This window comes from Rhagoletis pomonella, unplaced genomic scaffold (genome assembly GCF_013731165.1).
Source record: "Rhagoletis pomonella isolate Grant_MI unplaced genomic scaffold, Rhpom_1.0 Rhpom_scaffold_00014, whole genome shotgun sequence".
In the NCBI taxonomy this organism is placed as follows: domain Eukaryota; kingdom Metazoa; phylum Arthropoda; class Insecta; order Diptera; family Tephritidae; genus Rhagoletis; species Rhagoletis pomonella.
In genome coordinates this window covers 18,951,161-18,965,302 of record NW_023458568.1, presented here as the reverse complement: position 1 = coordinate 18,965,302, position 14,142 = coordinate 18,951,161, and positions in this window count along the sequence as shown.

The window sequence follows — 14,142 nt, the reverse complement described above, 5'->3', positions numbered from 1 at the left end:
CTTTAGTAGTTGAAGAAAATTACAAATAGTTTATTCTACAGATTAGGGGCCGTTTTCTCGACCGCCTGTTAAAATTTTACTCCTCGATAAGCAAATAGATTGCCTGTTATACATATGCGTGTGAGCGACAAACTTTTTGGGCAGTCAAAAACGGAAGTAGAAGACGATTTTTTTTAGAAGAATTTCTTTATTTTCGTGCCAACTACTGTATAAACAAGTAAAGAAGTTTAAGTTCGGGCAAAACCGAACTTTATATACCCGGCGCAGGTATCAAATATCGTTGTTTCAACTTTCTCTAAACTACCTTTGCATGATAAGCAGGGAGTTTTTCCCGATTAGAACTTTTTCGATAAAATGCTGACTTAGGCGTAATGAAATAAGTGAACCAAGTTTGGTAGAAATCAATAAAGTGGTTACCGAGATACACCTTGTAGTCATAAAGTGGGCGGTGCCACGCCAATTCCTAAAAGTCTATAGCAGTCTTATTTATTGTTAAGATATTTTTGTAACTATTAACTTGGAGTAAATTAGCGTGAAATATCGGAGTTTTCGGATGTCTGAAATTTACCGTTATACAAGAAGTGGGTGTAATTTTAGTCCGATTTGAATAATTTTCAACGAATTTATTTCTTGTACTAAGGTTATTGAGTTTGGTAGAATTGATGAATCGGTTACCGAGATACACATTATCTAAGAATGTATAATAATCTAATTTTCTGCCAAGTGGTCATTGTAATTATCGATTTTGAGTCAATTAGCTGATTAACTGATTTATCGCAATTTTCGTGTTTCTGTAAATCGCCGTTTTATGTGAGGTGGTGGTGTAAAATATTTTCAACAGATTTTTTAACTAGGCCCTTGGCAAGGCTCGTACCGAGTTTGGTAAGGATTGATGAAGCGGCTACTGAGATACAGCATTTCATTTTCATTTCATTATAACACTTTTTTACCAAAATTCTGCTTCACATACTAATTTTCAACAATTTGGATCGAATATTCACTGAAATACCGTAGTTTTTGCATTTTTCGAAAATACCGCTGTATGGGAACTGGGCGTGGTTACAGTCCGATTTCGCCTATTTTCAACCTACCTAGGATAAAGGGAAACCTACATACCGAATTTCGTTGAGATATCTCAATTTTTGCTCGAGTTATCGTGTACACGGACGGACGGACAGACAGGCATGGCTTAATAGACTTCTCTATTCATTCTGAGCATTTATGTATTCATTTGTCTATACATATATATCTCGATTCGGTTTGGCTGTTACAAACAACCTTTACGTGAACAAAGTTAATATACCCTTGTGCACAAGTGCGCTCGGGTATAAAAAGGGGATAGGAAGTGTGCAGTCAAATTGTTGGAATCGCTACGAGCCGAAGTTCTGCAAACCATTTACCCAAACGTGGACATCGCTCTCCGTATGTTTTTGTGTACTTCCGCCAGCAACTGTTCTGAAGCAAGATGATTTTCTTGTTTGCGACGATTTAAAAAAAATAAAAAATTTGCTGCGGCTAACTGGAGTCCTAAATTGGAGCGCTAATCGTTGAGTTTTCCAATGCCAACAAGTGCCAGCGCGCGCGCTATACCCAAATCAGCGCGGCGTAATTTTTGACATTTTCTCATTTCCTCTTGTTTTTATTCTTGTTTACTCCTACACTTTTTTTCTTTTCCTTTCTTTTCGCCTTCTGCATCCAACTTCAACACATACAAATTGTATAGGCATGAGGATTTTTGACAGTTCCTTGGAGCTTTACGCTAAGTGTACACGCATTTTTTAAGACGCCAGTAAAAAACGTTTTATATCTTGTACATAGGTTTCATACTATAAACTTAGTAATTTGCAGTGACTTTTATTCTATTCGCGCGTGGCTTTTTTTGCAGTTGAATTGCCGGGTATTGGAAATTGTATTCTAGTATCCGAACAGTCCGGCCGGGGTTCGGATTCGGCCTAGTAAATACACACTCGATACTTTACGCCCGATACCAAGTAAGTTTGGTATCGATACTTTTGAAGCGAGTACTGAGTAGGTATCGAAAGAAAGTACTTGTATCGAAACCCGATTCAGTGACAGTTTTATCTGCGAACTTGTATTTTTTAATATAATTATTATAGTGAATAGCTAAAATTTTTTGGTAGTTTAGTTGCCAATTAAAAGAAAGTCCTACAAAGAAAGACCAATTATACAGTACTACAAAAAAGAATAAAGTAGAAATTCCTGCGAAGTTATGTATATTTTCTGGTAGGTATTTTAGAGTAAAACAAGAAGTATGAAATTTACCAAACACCCCCAAAATCTTGATTTACCGTTACAAACTCGGTTTTTCGCTCTTTTGCGCACTTATAGGCCTGTAACTTAGTTGATTATGAACCGAGTTTCAGTTTATTGCCGAGTTTAAAAATAAGAAACTTAAGACTTTCGAATGAAGAAACCTTAAGAGATCTGTGTGTATTTAACCAGCAAACACATTTGTTTCTTACTTTTTTCGCCTTTTTTAAATTTTGGTGAGGTGTTAATAACGAGTAAAACGAGTGTTTATTTTCAAAAAGCGATGAAAAGTTACTGGGTTAGGCACTCGGCATATTACGCGCCTAATCAAAGTAGAGTAATCGTTTCATCATACCGAAACGAATGCATGACGACTCGACTTCTGCACACTTGCACGCCCTGCATAAGTCACCAGCTAATAAACACTTTCTACACATAACACATTTTTTGGCCGTTCTTTCGCAACACGCACTTCCGCAAATATTCCGCTCCGAAATATTGCATAAACGCTTGTGGTTTAATGTAATTTGCACGAATTTTACCACGAAATCGTTCATTTCCAATTATTTTCTATTGAATTGACAAATAAATTTTATTTCCAACACAAAAAAGTAAACAAATGACGATTTCAAAACTGCAAGCTTTTATGATTAGGCGCAAACATGATTTTGAATCGTAATCTACAGAGCTTCATTGAAATACACGGGTTCGGCATAAAAGCTTTATACTTTAGTATGCCGAAACGATTACACTACTGTGATTAGGAGCTTAATGTGCGGAGTGCCTTATTAATCTTTTTATGAAAAAAAAATTATAGGCTAAAGTAATATGTTTGCTCGAACGTTTGTTTCATAATTTAGCATCATCTGTTTCTAATTGTAGTGACCAGCAATATTCTGACGTAATTTTTATTTTATTTTTCCTTCGAAACGCTTTTTAATTATATCTATTTCTTAGTCAAAGTGTTCGCCTTGTTCATCACTTAACTGGCCCAAATTTGTAGGATGAAGTCCAAATGCTAATGAATTTTTATGGACATGCCACAACCCATTTCACAGTAACCATTCAAAAATTCGTTAACAACCGTGACATATACCTTGTTTATACCTACGAAAAAACCGCATTAACAAAAACCGATTCGATTCAACACATATTTCTTTCGAGCGTTTATACCGGTGTCATTTTATCGCACTCACTGAAACCGTATTCAAAAGTAAACTAAACTTGTTATTTTTATTCGATATTTCTTTAATAATTAACTTGCGCGGTGGACCGAAATGGAAACGAACAAGAATTTAAATTTGTTGCAATAATGATTCAAATTTAAAACGGGCTGTATAAAGAAAACGGCCGTTTTTCACTTCGCGTCAAATTAGTGATGTGTTTATACCTGTTTTCTAACCGATGTGAGAAATAAAGGCTGCAATTTAGTTTGGCATCCCCGGAGTTCCGCATTAAGGTAGCTATGGAACGATAGAGGGAGTTCGCCTGATTGCAAATATATATACTTTTAGTCGCAGCAGGCTTCTAGTTTTTAAGTTATTTGTTGTTAAAGTTTGTAAATTGAACTAACCTCTCGGCGCTATTTCACACAATAAACACTTTATTTATGTACACCCTCCTCAAAATAGTTACATTAAAACCCCGGCATGAGATTTCCACTTTAATATACAATTCTTAATTAATTAATTAAGTAAAACGCGTTTATAAATGTTTTCACAAACGTTTGCACATTTCACAAACAAGCAGAAATAACAATGGCTGACAGTAACACAAAATGTATGCTACCATACGTTAAAAAAATACACACATAAGTGCGTATAATTAGGAAGTATAAGTGTACAATACGTACATATATTGCTCTTATTAAAAATAATAATATTAGGATCGATAGGGGTCTTACTCCTGATCATAACGGTATTATTTTTTTCGGGTGGAAATAATATTTACTGGTGTTATTGTAGTTCAAAGTACACAAATGTAGAAAACGTACATCGTTAATTTGATAAATAATGAAAATTTTTAATAAAAAATCGCGCGATTTTCCATAAAAATCAGTACTTCGATAAATAATGAAAATTTTTAATAAAAAACCGCGCGATTTTTTATTAAAAATTTTCGCCTGCAGCGCTCTTTCCATAAAAATCAATAATTCGATAAATAATAAAAATTTTTAATAAAAAATCGCGCGATTTTTTATTAAAACTTTTCGCCTGCGGCGCTTTTTCCAAAAAAATCAATACTTCGATAAATAATGAAAATTTTTTTTATAAATTTTCGCCTGCGGCGCTTGTCAGTTTTTTTTATATATTGGGGGTATTTAACCACATACCCTCCTTTACTACTAATTCAACGCTGACCAGGAAAATGGGTACGATAAAAACTATTCTCTTTTATTGTTATTTTCTTAGATGTGGCTGCACTCTTCTAATGTCAGTGTGAAACCATGGTTGAATCAACGGTTCTGTATTCACAATGTGCGTATACATATATAAGTGCGTGATAACTATTAAAACCTACTTAATTTACTAAAAATACATCATAAATGTAAAAAATATGTTTACATTTCATTGTGCGGGGTTTTAATGTAACTATTTTGCCGAAGTGTCTACATAAATATAGTGTTTATTGTGTGAAATAGCGCCGAGAGGTTAGTTCAATTTACAAACTTTAACAACAAATAACTTAAAAACTATAAGCCTCCTGCGGCTAAAAGTATATATATTTGCAATTAGGAGAACTCCCTCTACCCCCCCATAGCCACCTTTTTTTTTGTACGCGGGGGATGCCAAACTAAAATTTTCCCGAAATAAAAAAGCGATTTGAAAACAAATTCGAGTCAATACACTTTTGAATTTCTGAGCGTGTTGAAAGTTGGTTTATGCCTCCGTTTTGAATCACAGCGAACTCGGTCAAAGCGCTTTATGTGTCGGTATAAACAAGGTAATAGTCATTGCATAGCTCACTTTTCCATGCACGTTTTCCTACACAGCTTAGCTAGTTTAGAAAGCTCAAATCGCTCATACTTTTATGAATTTGAGGTCCTATGAAAATACCTAAAATTCATAAAAAGAGATAAAACCAATGAAAAAGAACTATATGGGAGAATAAAAAATTAATACCTCCTTCTATTTTGGTTTAATTTTTGAGTTGTATAGCCAAAAATAACCTTTTTTTGGAAAAATTTTGTTTTCACAAAAAAGAAACTTTCATCAAATTTTTGAAAACAAACACTCGTTTTACTCGATACTCGATACTTCGATTCTTGTTTTACTCGAAAAGGCCTACCAGAAAATATACAAAGCTTCTTAGGTATTTTTTAGTGTCGCACAGTGTTATCATCTCATTAAAATATCGCTAGCTTAAAGTGAAAAATTACTAAGGCCACTTTTTGTAAAACTCATATTTGGATATAGGAAGCAAAAAGGATTAACTAACGTTAGAGCTGGAGAAACATCGATGCATCAATGTTTTTATATGAGCTGCTAACATCGATATTTTTTTCTCAAGATCGATGCTTTTGCAAATTGCAAACCTACATTTATTTGGCGCGTAGAAAGGTAAAATTAAGCAATTATTCATAAGTCATAATAATATTGGAAATACTTTAAAACATGAGGGACGTTTTAACAAGATTCAATAATTAAAGGCTTGCTCACCAGTGACATTAGGAGCGTTCCTTATCTCCCAGAAATAGTCAGAAAAAGTCCAAAGTAGTCAGATTTAGTCCAAAAAGCGTTCCTTAACTCGGAAATGACAGCAAAAATGAGAGAGCAACACTCGGTGAGAGTGACTCCCATCAGTCCGAAGTAGTCAGAATAATTTTTTCTGGCAAAATCCTGAAAAGTGTCAAACTCAACTGAATTTAAATTAACGGAAATTAAAGAATACGCAAAAAGTGAGAATAATCTAAAAAGTAAAAAAAGTGAATTGAAATTGGAAGGAGGCAAAAAATAATTGATATAGTAAGTGTTTATTGTGCTTGTGCTTGTGTGAATATGTTTTGCACATACATTTCCATTCTTATTTGACGTTAGCTTTGTTGTTGCCATTCTTTGGACTAAAAATTTGGTTTTTTGCGTTCCTTTACTTTTCGTGTTATTCTCTTTTAGTGAGCGCACTGGCATTTTGACACTTTTCAGATTTTAGTCCAAAAAGATAAGGAATGAACCTATTAGTTTTCACACTCCCCTATAAAAGGTTTCATACACAAACACGGTGCCAAGGAAGTATCAGTAGAGCAGTTGACTTGATTTCAACAAGGTAGAAGTGAAAATTTAGTCGAGCTCTCTCATAGCTGACTGTAATGTCAAAAAATTTAAATTATGCATTTACCTTCTTCTCTTCTTCTTTTTTGGCGCTGTAACCGCCTAAGCGATTTTGGCCGAGTTCAGCAAAGCACGCCAGTCGTTTCTGCTCTGTGCCAACTGACGCCAATTGGAAACGCCAAGTGAAGCCAAGTCCTTCTCCACCTGATCTTTCCATCGCAGTGGGGGCCTCCCTCTTCCTCTGCTACCACCAGCGGGTTCCGAGTTGAATACTTTCAGAGCTGGAGCGTCGGTGTCCATTCGAACGACATGACCAAGCCAGCGGAGCCGCTGTATTTTAATTCGCTGCACTATGTCCATATCGTTGTAAAGCTCATACAGCTCATCGTTCCATCGTCTGCGGTACTCGCCGTCGCCAACGCGTAAAGCCCCGTAAATCTTTCTCTCAAACACTCCAAGAGCCGCCTCATCGGATGTTGTCATTGTCCATGCTTCTGCGCCATATACCAGCACGGGTATGATGAGTGACTTATAGAGCGCAGTTTTCGTACGTCGAGAGAGGACTTTACTCCTGAATTGCCTACTCAGTCCAAAGTAGCACTTGTTGGCAAGAGTGATTCTACGTTGGATTTCAATGCTGACATTATTATCGGTGTTAATTCTGGTTCCCAAGTAAACGAAATTCTCTACTTTCTCGAAATTGTAACTGTCAACAGTGACGTGGGTGCCAAGGCGCGAATGTACTGACTGTTTGTTTGATGAGAGGAGATACTTCGTCTTGTCCTCGTTTACCACCAGATCCATTCGCTTTGCTTCCCTATCCAACTTGGAAAAGGCAGAACAGACTTCGCGGTTTTTGTTAGCGATGATGTCGATGTCATCGGCATAAGCCAGCAATTGCACGCTCTTATAGTGAATTGTTCCTGAGCGGTTCAGTTCTGCAGCTCTTATTATCTTCTCCAACATCAGATTAAAGAAGTCACATGAAAGGGAGTCGCCCTGTCTGAAACCCCGGTTTGTGGCGAACGGCTCGGAGAGGTCTTTTCCAATTCTGATGGAGCTGGTGGTATTGCTCAACGTCATTTTACGCAGCCGTATGAGTTTTGAGGGGATGCCAAATTCGGACATAGCGGCGTATAGGAAACTCCTTTTAGTGCTGTCAAAAGCGGCTTTAAAGTCGACAAATAGGTGGTGAGTGTCGATCCTTTTCTCGCGGGTCTTTTCCAAGATTTGGCGTATTGTGAATACCTGGTCTATGGTGGATTTGCAAGGTCTACAGCCACACTGGTAAGGCCCAAGCAGTTCATTGACGATGGGTTTCAGTTTTTCACACAATACGCTCGATAAGACCTTGTAACCTATGCTTAGAAGGCTGATCCCGCGGTAGTTGGCGCGAATGGCAGGCTGTCAGCTCCAGCGGCTTTGTTTTTTTTCAGCCGCGTTATTGTTATACGTACCTCGTCATATTCAGGCGGTGGAACGTCGACTCCGTCATCATCGACTGCGGGCTCGGGTTCTTTTTCTCCACAACTTTCCGTGCTGCTACCATTTAGTAGGGCGGAAAAGTGTTCCCTCCATAATTTAAGTACGCTCTGGACATCAGTTACTAGGTCGCCATTATTGTTCTTACAGGAGTGCGCCCCGGTCTTTAAACCTTCCGTAAGTCGCCTAACTCTCTGGTAAAATTTTCGGGTATTCCTCCTGTCGGCTAGCATTTCAAGCTCTTCGCACTCACGTATTTCTGGCTCTCTCTTCTTGTTGCGGCAAATACCTCTCGCTTCCCTCTTCAGATCCCTATAGCGGTCCCACATAGCGCGCGTTGCGCCCGATCGCAGCGTGGCCCTGTAGGCGGCATCTTTTTTCTCTGCACCTTCCTGACACTCCTCATCGTACCAGTTGTTCTTTCGGGCTCGCTGAAATCCGACTACTTCTTCGGCGGCGGTACTTAATGAGCGGGAAATGTGGTTCCACTGCTCGCATATGTCGGTTTGTTGAAGAGTGCTCTCTGAGAGCAGGTGTGAGAGTCGAGTAGCGAAAGCGCTGGCTGTCTGTTGTGATAGCAGCTTTTCGACGTTAAGCTTTCCTTGCATATTTGGGCGCACATTTTTTGCTGCACAGAGGCGGGTGCGTATCTTGGCTGCAACAAGATAGTGGTCCGAGTCGATGTTTGGGCCTCGGAGTGTGCGTACGTCTAAAACACTGGAAGCGCGCCTTCCGTCTATCACCACATGATCGATTTGGTTTCTCGTTTTTCGATCCGGAGACAGCCACGTAGCTTGATGGATCTTTTTATGCTTGAACCTAGTACTGAATACTACCATGTTTCGGGCCCCGGCAAAGTCGATCAGCCTCAATCCGTTGTCGGACGTTTCGTCGTGGAGGCTGAATTTTCCGACGGTGGTTCCAAAGATCCCTTCCTTGCCCACCCTGGCATTGAAGTCGCCGAGCACGATTTTGATATCATGACGGGGGCAGCGCTCATACGTGCGCTCCAAGCGCTCTTAGAAGAGATCCTTGGATGCCTCATCCTTCTCTTCCGTCGGGGCATGGGCGCAGATGAGCGAGATGTTGAAGAATCTCGCTTTGATGCGGATTGTGGCTAGAGGCTCGTCCACCGGGGTGAACGACAGTACTCGGCGACGGAGTCTCTCTCCCACCACATATCCAACACCGAATTTGCGCTCCTTTACATGGCAGCTGTAGTAGACGTCGCAAGGCCCCAGACATTGTTTGCCTTGCCCAGTCCAACGCATTTCTTGGATGGCGGTAATGTTAGCTTTTGTTCCTACGAGGACATCAATCAGCCGGGCAGAGGCACCTTCCCCATTAAGGGTCCTGACATTCCATGTCCATGCCCTCAAATCGTAGTCCCTTAAACATTTGCCGTGGTCGTCATAATAAGGGGGTTCTCATCCGAGGCATTGTTTCGCTTCTTCACTGGAAGGGGTTTTTACGTGGCGGGTCCCAAACCCAGCGCACAACCCATTGCTGGGGCGGGGTAGTTTCACAACCCAATACACGTTTATATAGCGATCCGCTTGCTCCAAGACAGACACCCGCTAGCTGCCGCACCTACTGGTGAACAGACGCTGCAGACTTCAGTGAGCCCTTAAACCAAATAAGTCGGAGTGGCCCAACCGAAGCTCCCTCTCTTTCTGCCGTGGCCCAAGGCTCCACTCGGATTGGTTACCGCATCTCGCACATGGGTTGCTCACGTTGCCCAGAGTGCGCGAACGAGGATGCAAGAGTCGGGATTGAGTATAGCCGTGCAACTGTAATTGCATACCCAGCGCAACGACTATACCCCATTGCACTCCACGACTATACCCCATTGCACTCCTGGGGGCTCGTCCGTTTACCACATTTGATAAAACTCAATATCTTTGAAATTAAAGTTTTTGTAAATATGAAAATATTTAAAGCTCATTAGAATGAGCTTATTTTAGTTATTGCATTTTTGTTTTAATGTAAATGTGGAAATGCATACTTACACAAAATTACAAACTAAATGAAACACGTCATCTCTAAAACCGTTTTGACAATTTTCGTGCTTTTACTATCCCAATGTTTTGAGCATTTATTCTTTTATTCAAATACTTAATTCTAAAGTATATTAGACATTAAAAAAAAGATTGATTCTTCTAACTTTGCATCAGAACTTAACTTCAATAATTTTGTTATAAAACTTTTGCAATTCAAAATTTCCTTTCCATTAAATTTATTCAAAATTACCTACAGTTTCTTTATGTCAACAAGGAATTCTGGTTTAGATTTTATCAGGCCACCATTTGGAATTTGGTCTATCCATATATATGATAAATCGGTATGATAAATCCTGCACCTGGGAACAAACGCGACCGCTTAGAAATGCTCGGCTGCGATGGGCAACAAATAAAGTCACGGGCACACGTGAAGAGTCTCCTAATGAAACATCTCAGTAATTTGCCCACCGTTGTCGCTACACTTGACAATTCGGAGGTTTAAAATAAGGCACAAGCTTGTTGTCCCAGCTCTTGGCAAACACAACGCACCGCCCGTAATTCCTTTTCATTTTATTATGTATTTAAAATCAGTCGCACAGCTGAAAATTGAAAATTTAAATAAAACAAGTAAAGAAGCATAGGTTTGGGCGAAACCGAACTTTATATACCCGGCTCAGGTATCAAATATCGTCGTTCCCACTTTCCCTGAACTACCTTTGCATGATAAGCAGGGGGTTTTTCCCGATTAGAACTTTTTCGATAAAATGCTGACTTAGACTTAATGAAATAAGTGAACCAAGTTTGGTAGAAATCTATAAAGTGGTTACCGAGATACACCTTGTAGTCATAAAGTGGGCGGTGCCGCGCCCAATTCCTTAAAGTCTATAGTACTTTTATTTATTGTTAGGAGATTGTTGTAACTATTAACTTGGAGTAAATTAGCGTCCTCATTGAAATATCGGAGTTTTCGTATTTCTGACATTTAAGGGAAGCGGGTGTAATTTTAGTCCGATTTGGATAATTTTTTGCTTTTTCGTACCAAGGTTATTAAGTGCACCGAGTTTGGTAGAAATTGATAAATCGGTCATAATGGAGCAGCGCCACGCCCATTATCCAAAAATTTATAATATTCTAATTTCATGCTAAGTGGTTATTGCAATCATCGATATTAAGTGAATTAGCGCTCCAGTAGTTACTGATTTATCGCAATTTTCGTGTTTCTGTAAATTACCGTTATATGGCAAGTGGGTGGTTATTACCCGATTTCAAAGATTTTCAACAGATTTCTTAGCTAGACCCTACCCAAGCCTCGTACCGAGTTTGGTAGGGATTGGTGAAGTGGCTACTGATATACAGCATTTCATAATAAGTGGGCGGTGTCAGGCCCATTTTCCAACAATTTCCTAATAATATTATTTTTTATCGCAATTCTACTCCACATATTAATTTTCAATAATTTGCATCTACTATTTACTGAAATATCGCAGTTTTTGCATTTTTCGAAAATATCGTTATATGGCAAGTGGTTACATACCGATTTCGCCTATTTTCAACACCAACCTACCTTGGATAAAGGGCAACCCACATACCAAATTTCGTTGAGATATCTCAATTTTTGCTCGAGGTATCGTGTAAACGGACAGACGGACGGACGGACGGACGCACGTACAGACAGACATGGCTTACATGGATATAGCGGTGGTCCCGAAAAGGAGTGCTCCTCAAGCACGCTCCACTTCCCGACCAGGCATTCCGCGTTATCAGAGATAAGGGTGACGTCCAGAACTTCCCTTCGAGATTTTGTAATAAAAGTGGGGGCGTTTCCCCTATTTGCAATAATGAGCTTAGAACTAAGTATGAAATCAAAAAGTGACTCACCCGTTGATTATTATCGCTGCTGCCCAAGGTGTGGTGGTGAGCATTCGCATCACTTCCCAAGATTAGCGCCTCCCTCGTGCTGGCCACTAGTTCTCTAATACATGCTGTTGGCACCTCGTTATCGTGCGCTAGGTACATGGATGCTATCCTTATTGGTCGCCCATTAATTTCTAGATTGACCGCTGTTGTGTCCTCATCGCTAAATTGGGGAAGAAAAAGACACTTTAGTTTGGTACTTATCAAGGTACACGTTCTTGGCTTTCCCGTTGAGGCTCCACTTACCAATATGTAGCCAGGCGCTTTTAGCCCACACATATTTTGTCCTACCACCTATGGTTCTTGGATTAGGACGATATCGGCTGCACGTTTAGATGTTAATTGGAACAGCAGTGCAGCGGATGCTGCCTTGCATGGGTGAAGATTAATTTGTAGAATCTTCACCGTCTTGACTGCTACCGCCCTCGTCGCCTATTAAGGTGGAGTTAACCGCGTCTTCCGACATCTCGATCAACTCCTCCTCCGTATAGAGCCGAAGCATGCATCCGACCCTTAGAGAAGACGTCGATGAGGCATATCCCCCGGTCAGGTCGTCCATCGGATCGATCTGTTCGGGTTCTTTCTCCATCTCCACGTCGCTGTTGGCCTCCTCCGGCTCTACCTCCGCAATAAGATTCTTCGCTGCATTGACGTCGTTGCTGTAAACCTTTATTTTGGCCATGTCGACGCCGTAACTTTCTTCTTCTCCAGCATCTCAATGGAGTCCTTATTCAGAGGCAGGACAACCTGCATTGTCCCTTTACCGCTATCCATGGTTTTTACCACCTTCCAATTCGCGGTAGATAGCTCCGGGTTGTATAGCCTTATAGTTTGCAGAATCCTCTCCGGTTCTGCTGGCTTACATAGCAACCAGGCTCTGGCTCTCGGTCACACTGGTAGGTCCTTGAAGTCGACCGCCCTGAGCCTCGCACCAGGGTAGACTTCTCCAATGCCTGCAACTGTCTTTTTGTATACATCTGCCGATCTGGCATCCGCGCATGATATTATTCGAATGTTGTTCTGGAACCACCCCGCTCCCTTGCAGGTCGGCGGAGGTCCTGGATTCTCCAGCATTATTGTGATTGCGAAGTCGGCCTTCACCCACTTCCATTGTTCCCTCAGGATGAGGCTTGCCTCATGACCTTCTTCAAAGACGCCAAGCAAAATCTGCTCCTTGGCTACTTCAGCGAAAGAAGGTCCCTGCGTTCTGACCCTCTTTGCGTTGTTGTGCGCAATTTTCCCCGATCTGTTGCGCTTACTAGAGGGCGCCTGCGGCTGCTTCTCCTCCGGCTTGCGGTAGTCGGGCAGGACTGCCTTTGCCCACTCTATCTCTGTGCGGATTTCATCCACATGTTCCTCTTTCGCCTTGCTGCACAGGTCAGGCGTTGTGGTGAACCTTAGCAAGATTCGTGCATCCAGCTTCTTCTGCCGATAGCCCGCTGCAGCTGGTCCTGACCTCTGGTTAGGCCTGGTGAAGGCAGTTTGGCCGATCCATATGACTAAGCTATTAAGGAAACTAGCACATAGCACTGATTCCTGATCTTAGCTGAGCACCATTCTGACATCGCGCAGAATATTCTGTAGTGCCCATTTCCAATCAGCACCCTCGTGGAGCGTTCAGCCGGAGGATTTTCGCCCTGAAATCAAGCCCTGCTCAAAGCAATATCGCAAAAAAATGGAGAAATATGCAGGCAATGGCAAACCTCCGAGTGCATTTTTGCCATGAAAAACATAGTCGTAGTCGTAGTCGGCGTAAAACTTTAGGTCCCTCCCCTTTGTGTGACAACAGCAAGGCGCACGCCACAAATCGGAGGCGACGCTCGGCCAAGCACTGACATATGTGTGAGCGCCAATCTATTATTAGTGGTATTCATCTAAACCGATAACTTTATCAAGCAGATAATCTTATAAGTTTATGCACTCTGTTACATGAACGACCCACACTCTCTTTTCGTTTACACATGCGACAATAGTCGGGTTTTCTTTGGTCATAAAGCGCAGTGTCACTAACTTTATACTACTAGCACGGGGATAAAGAAATTATAGAAACTACCTCACTAAATTGGTAAAAATTATATTTACGAGATATCTATTTAAATAAATGTACATATAACATAAAGGCTATTTATTTGAAGCAAGTTATAAGAAACAATGGCAGAATGTCTGTTTGTGCATCAATTTATTTGTCACGGCTACCAAATTTTGCG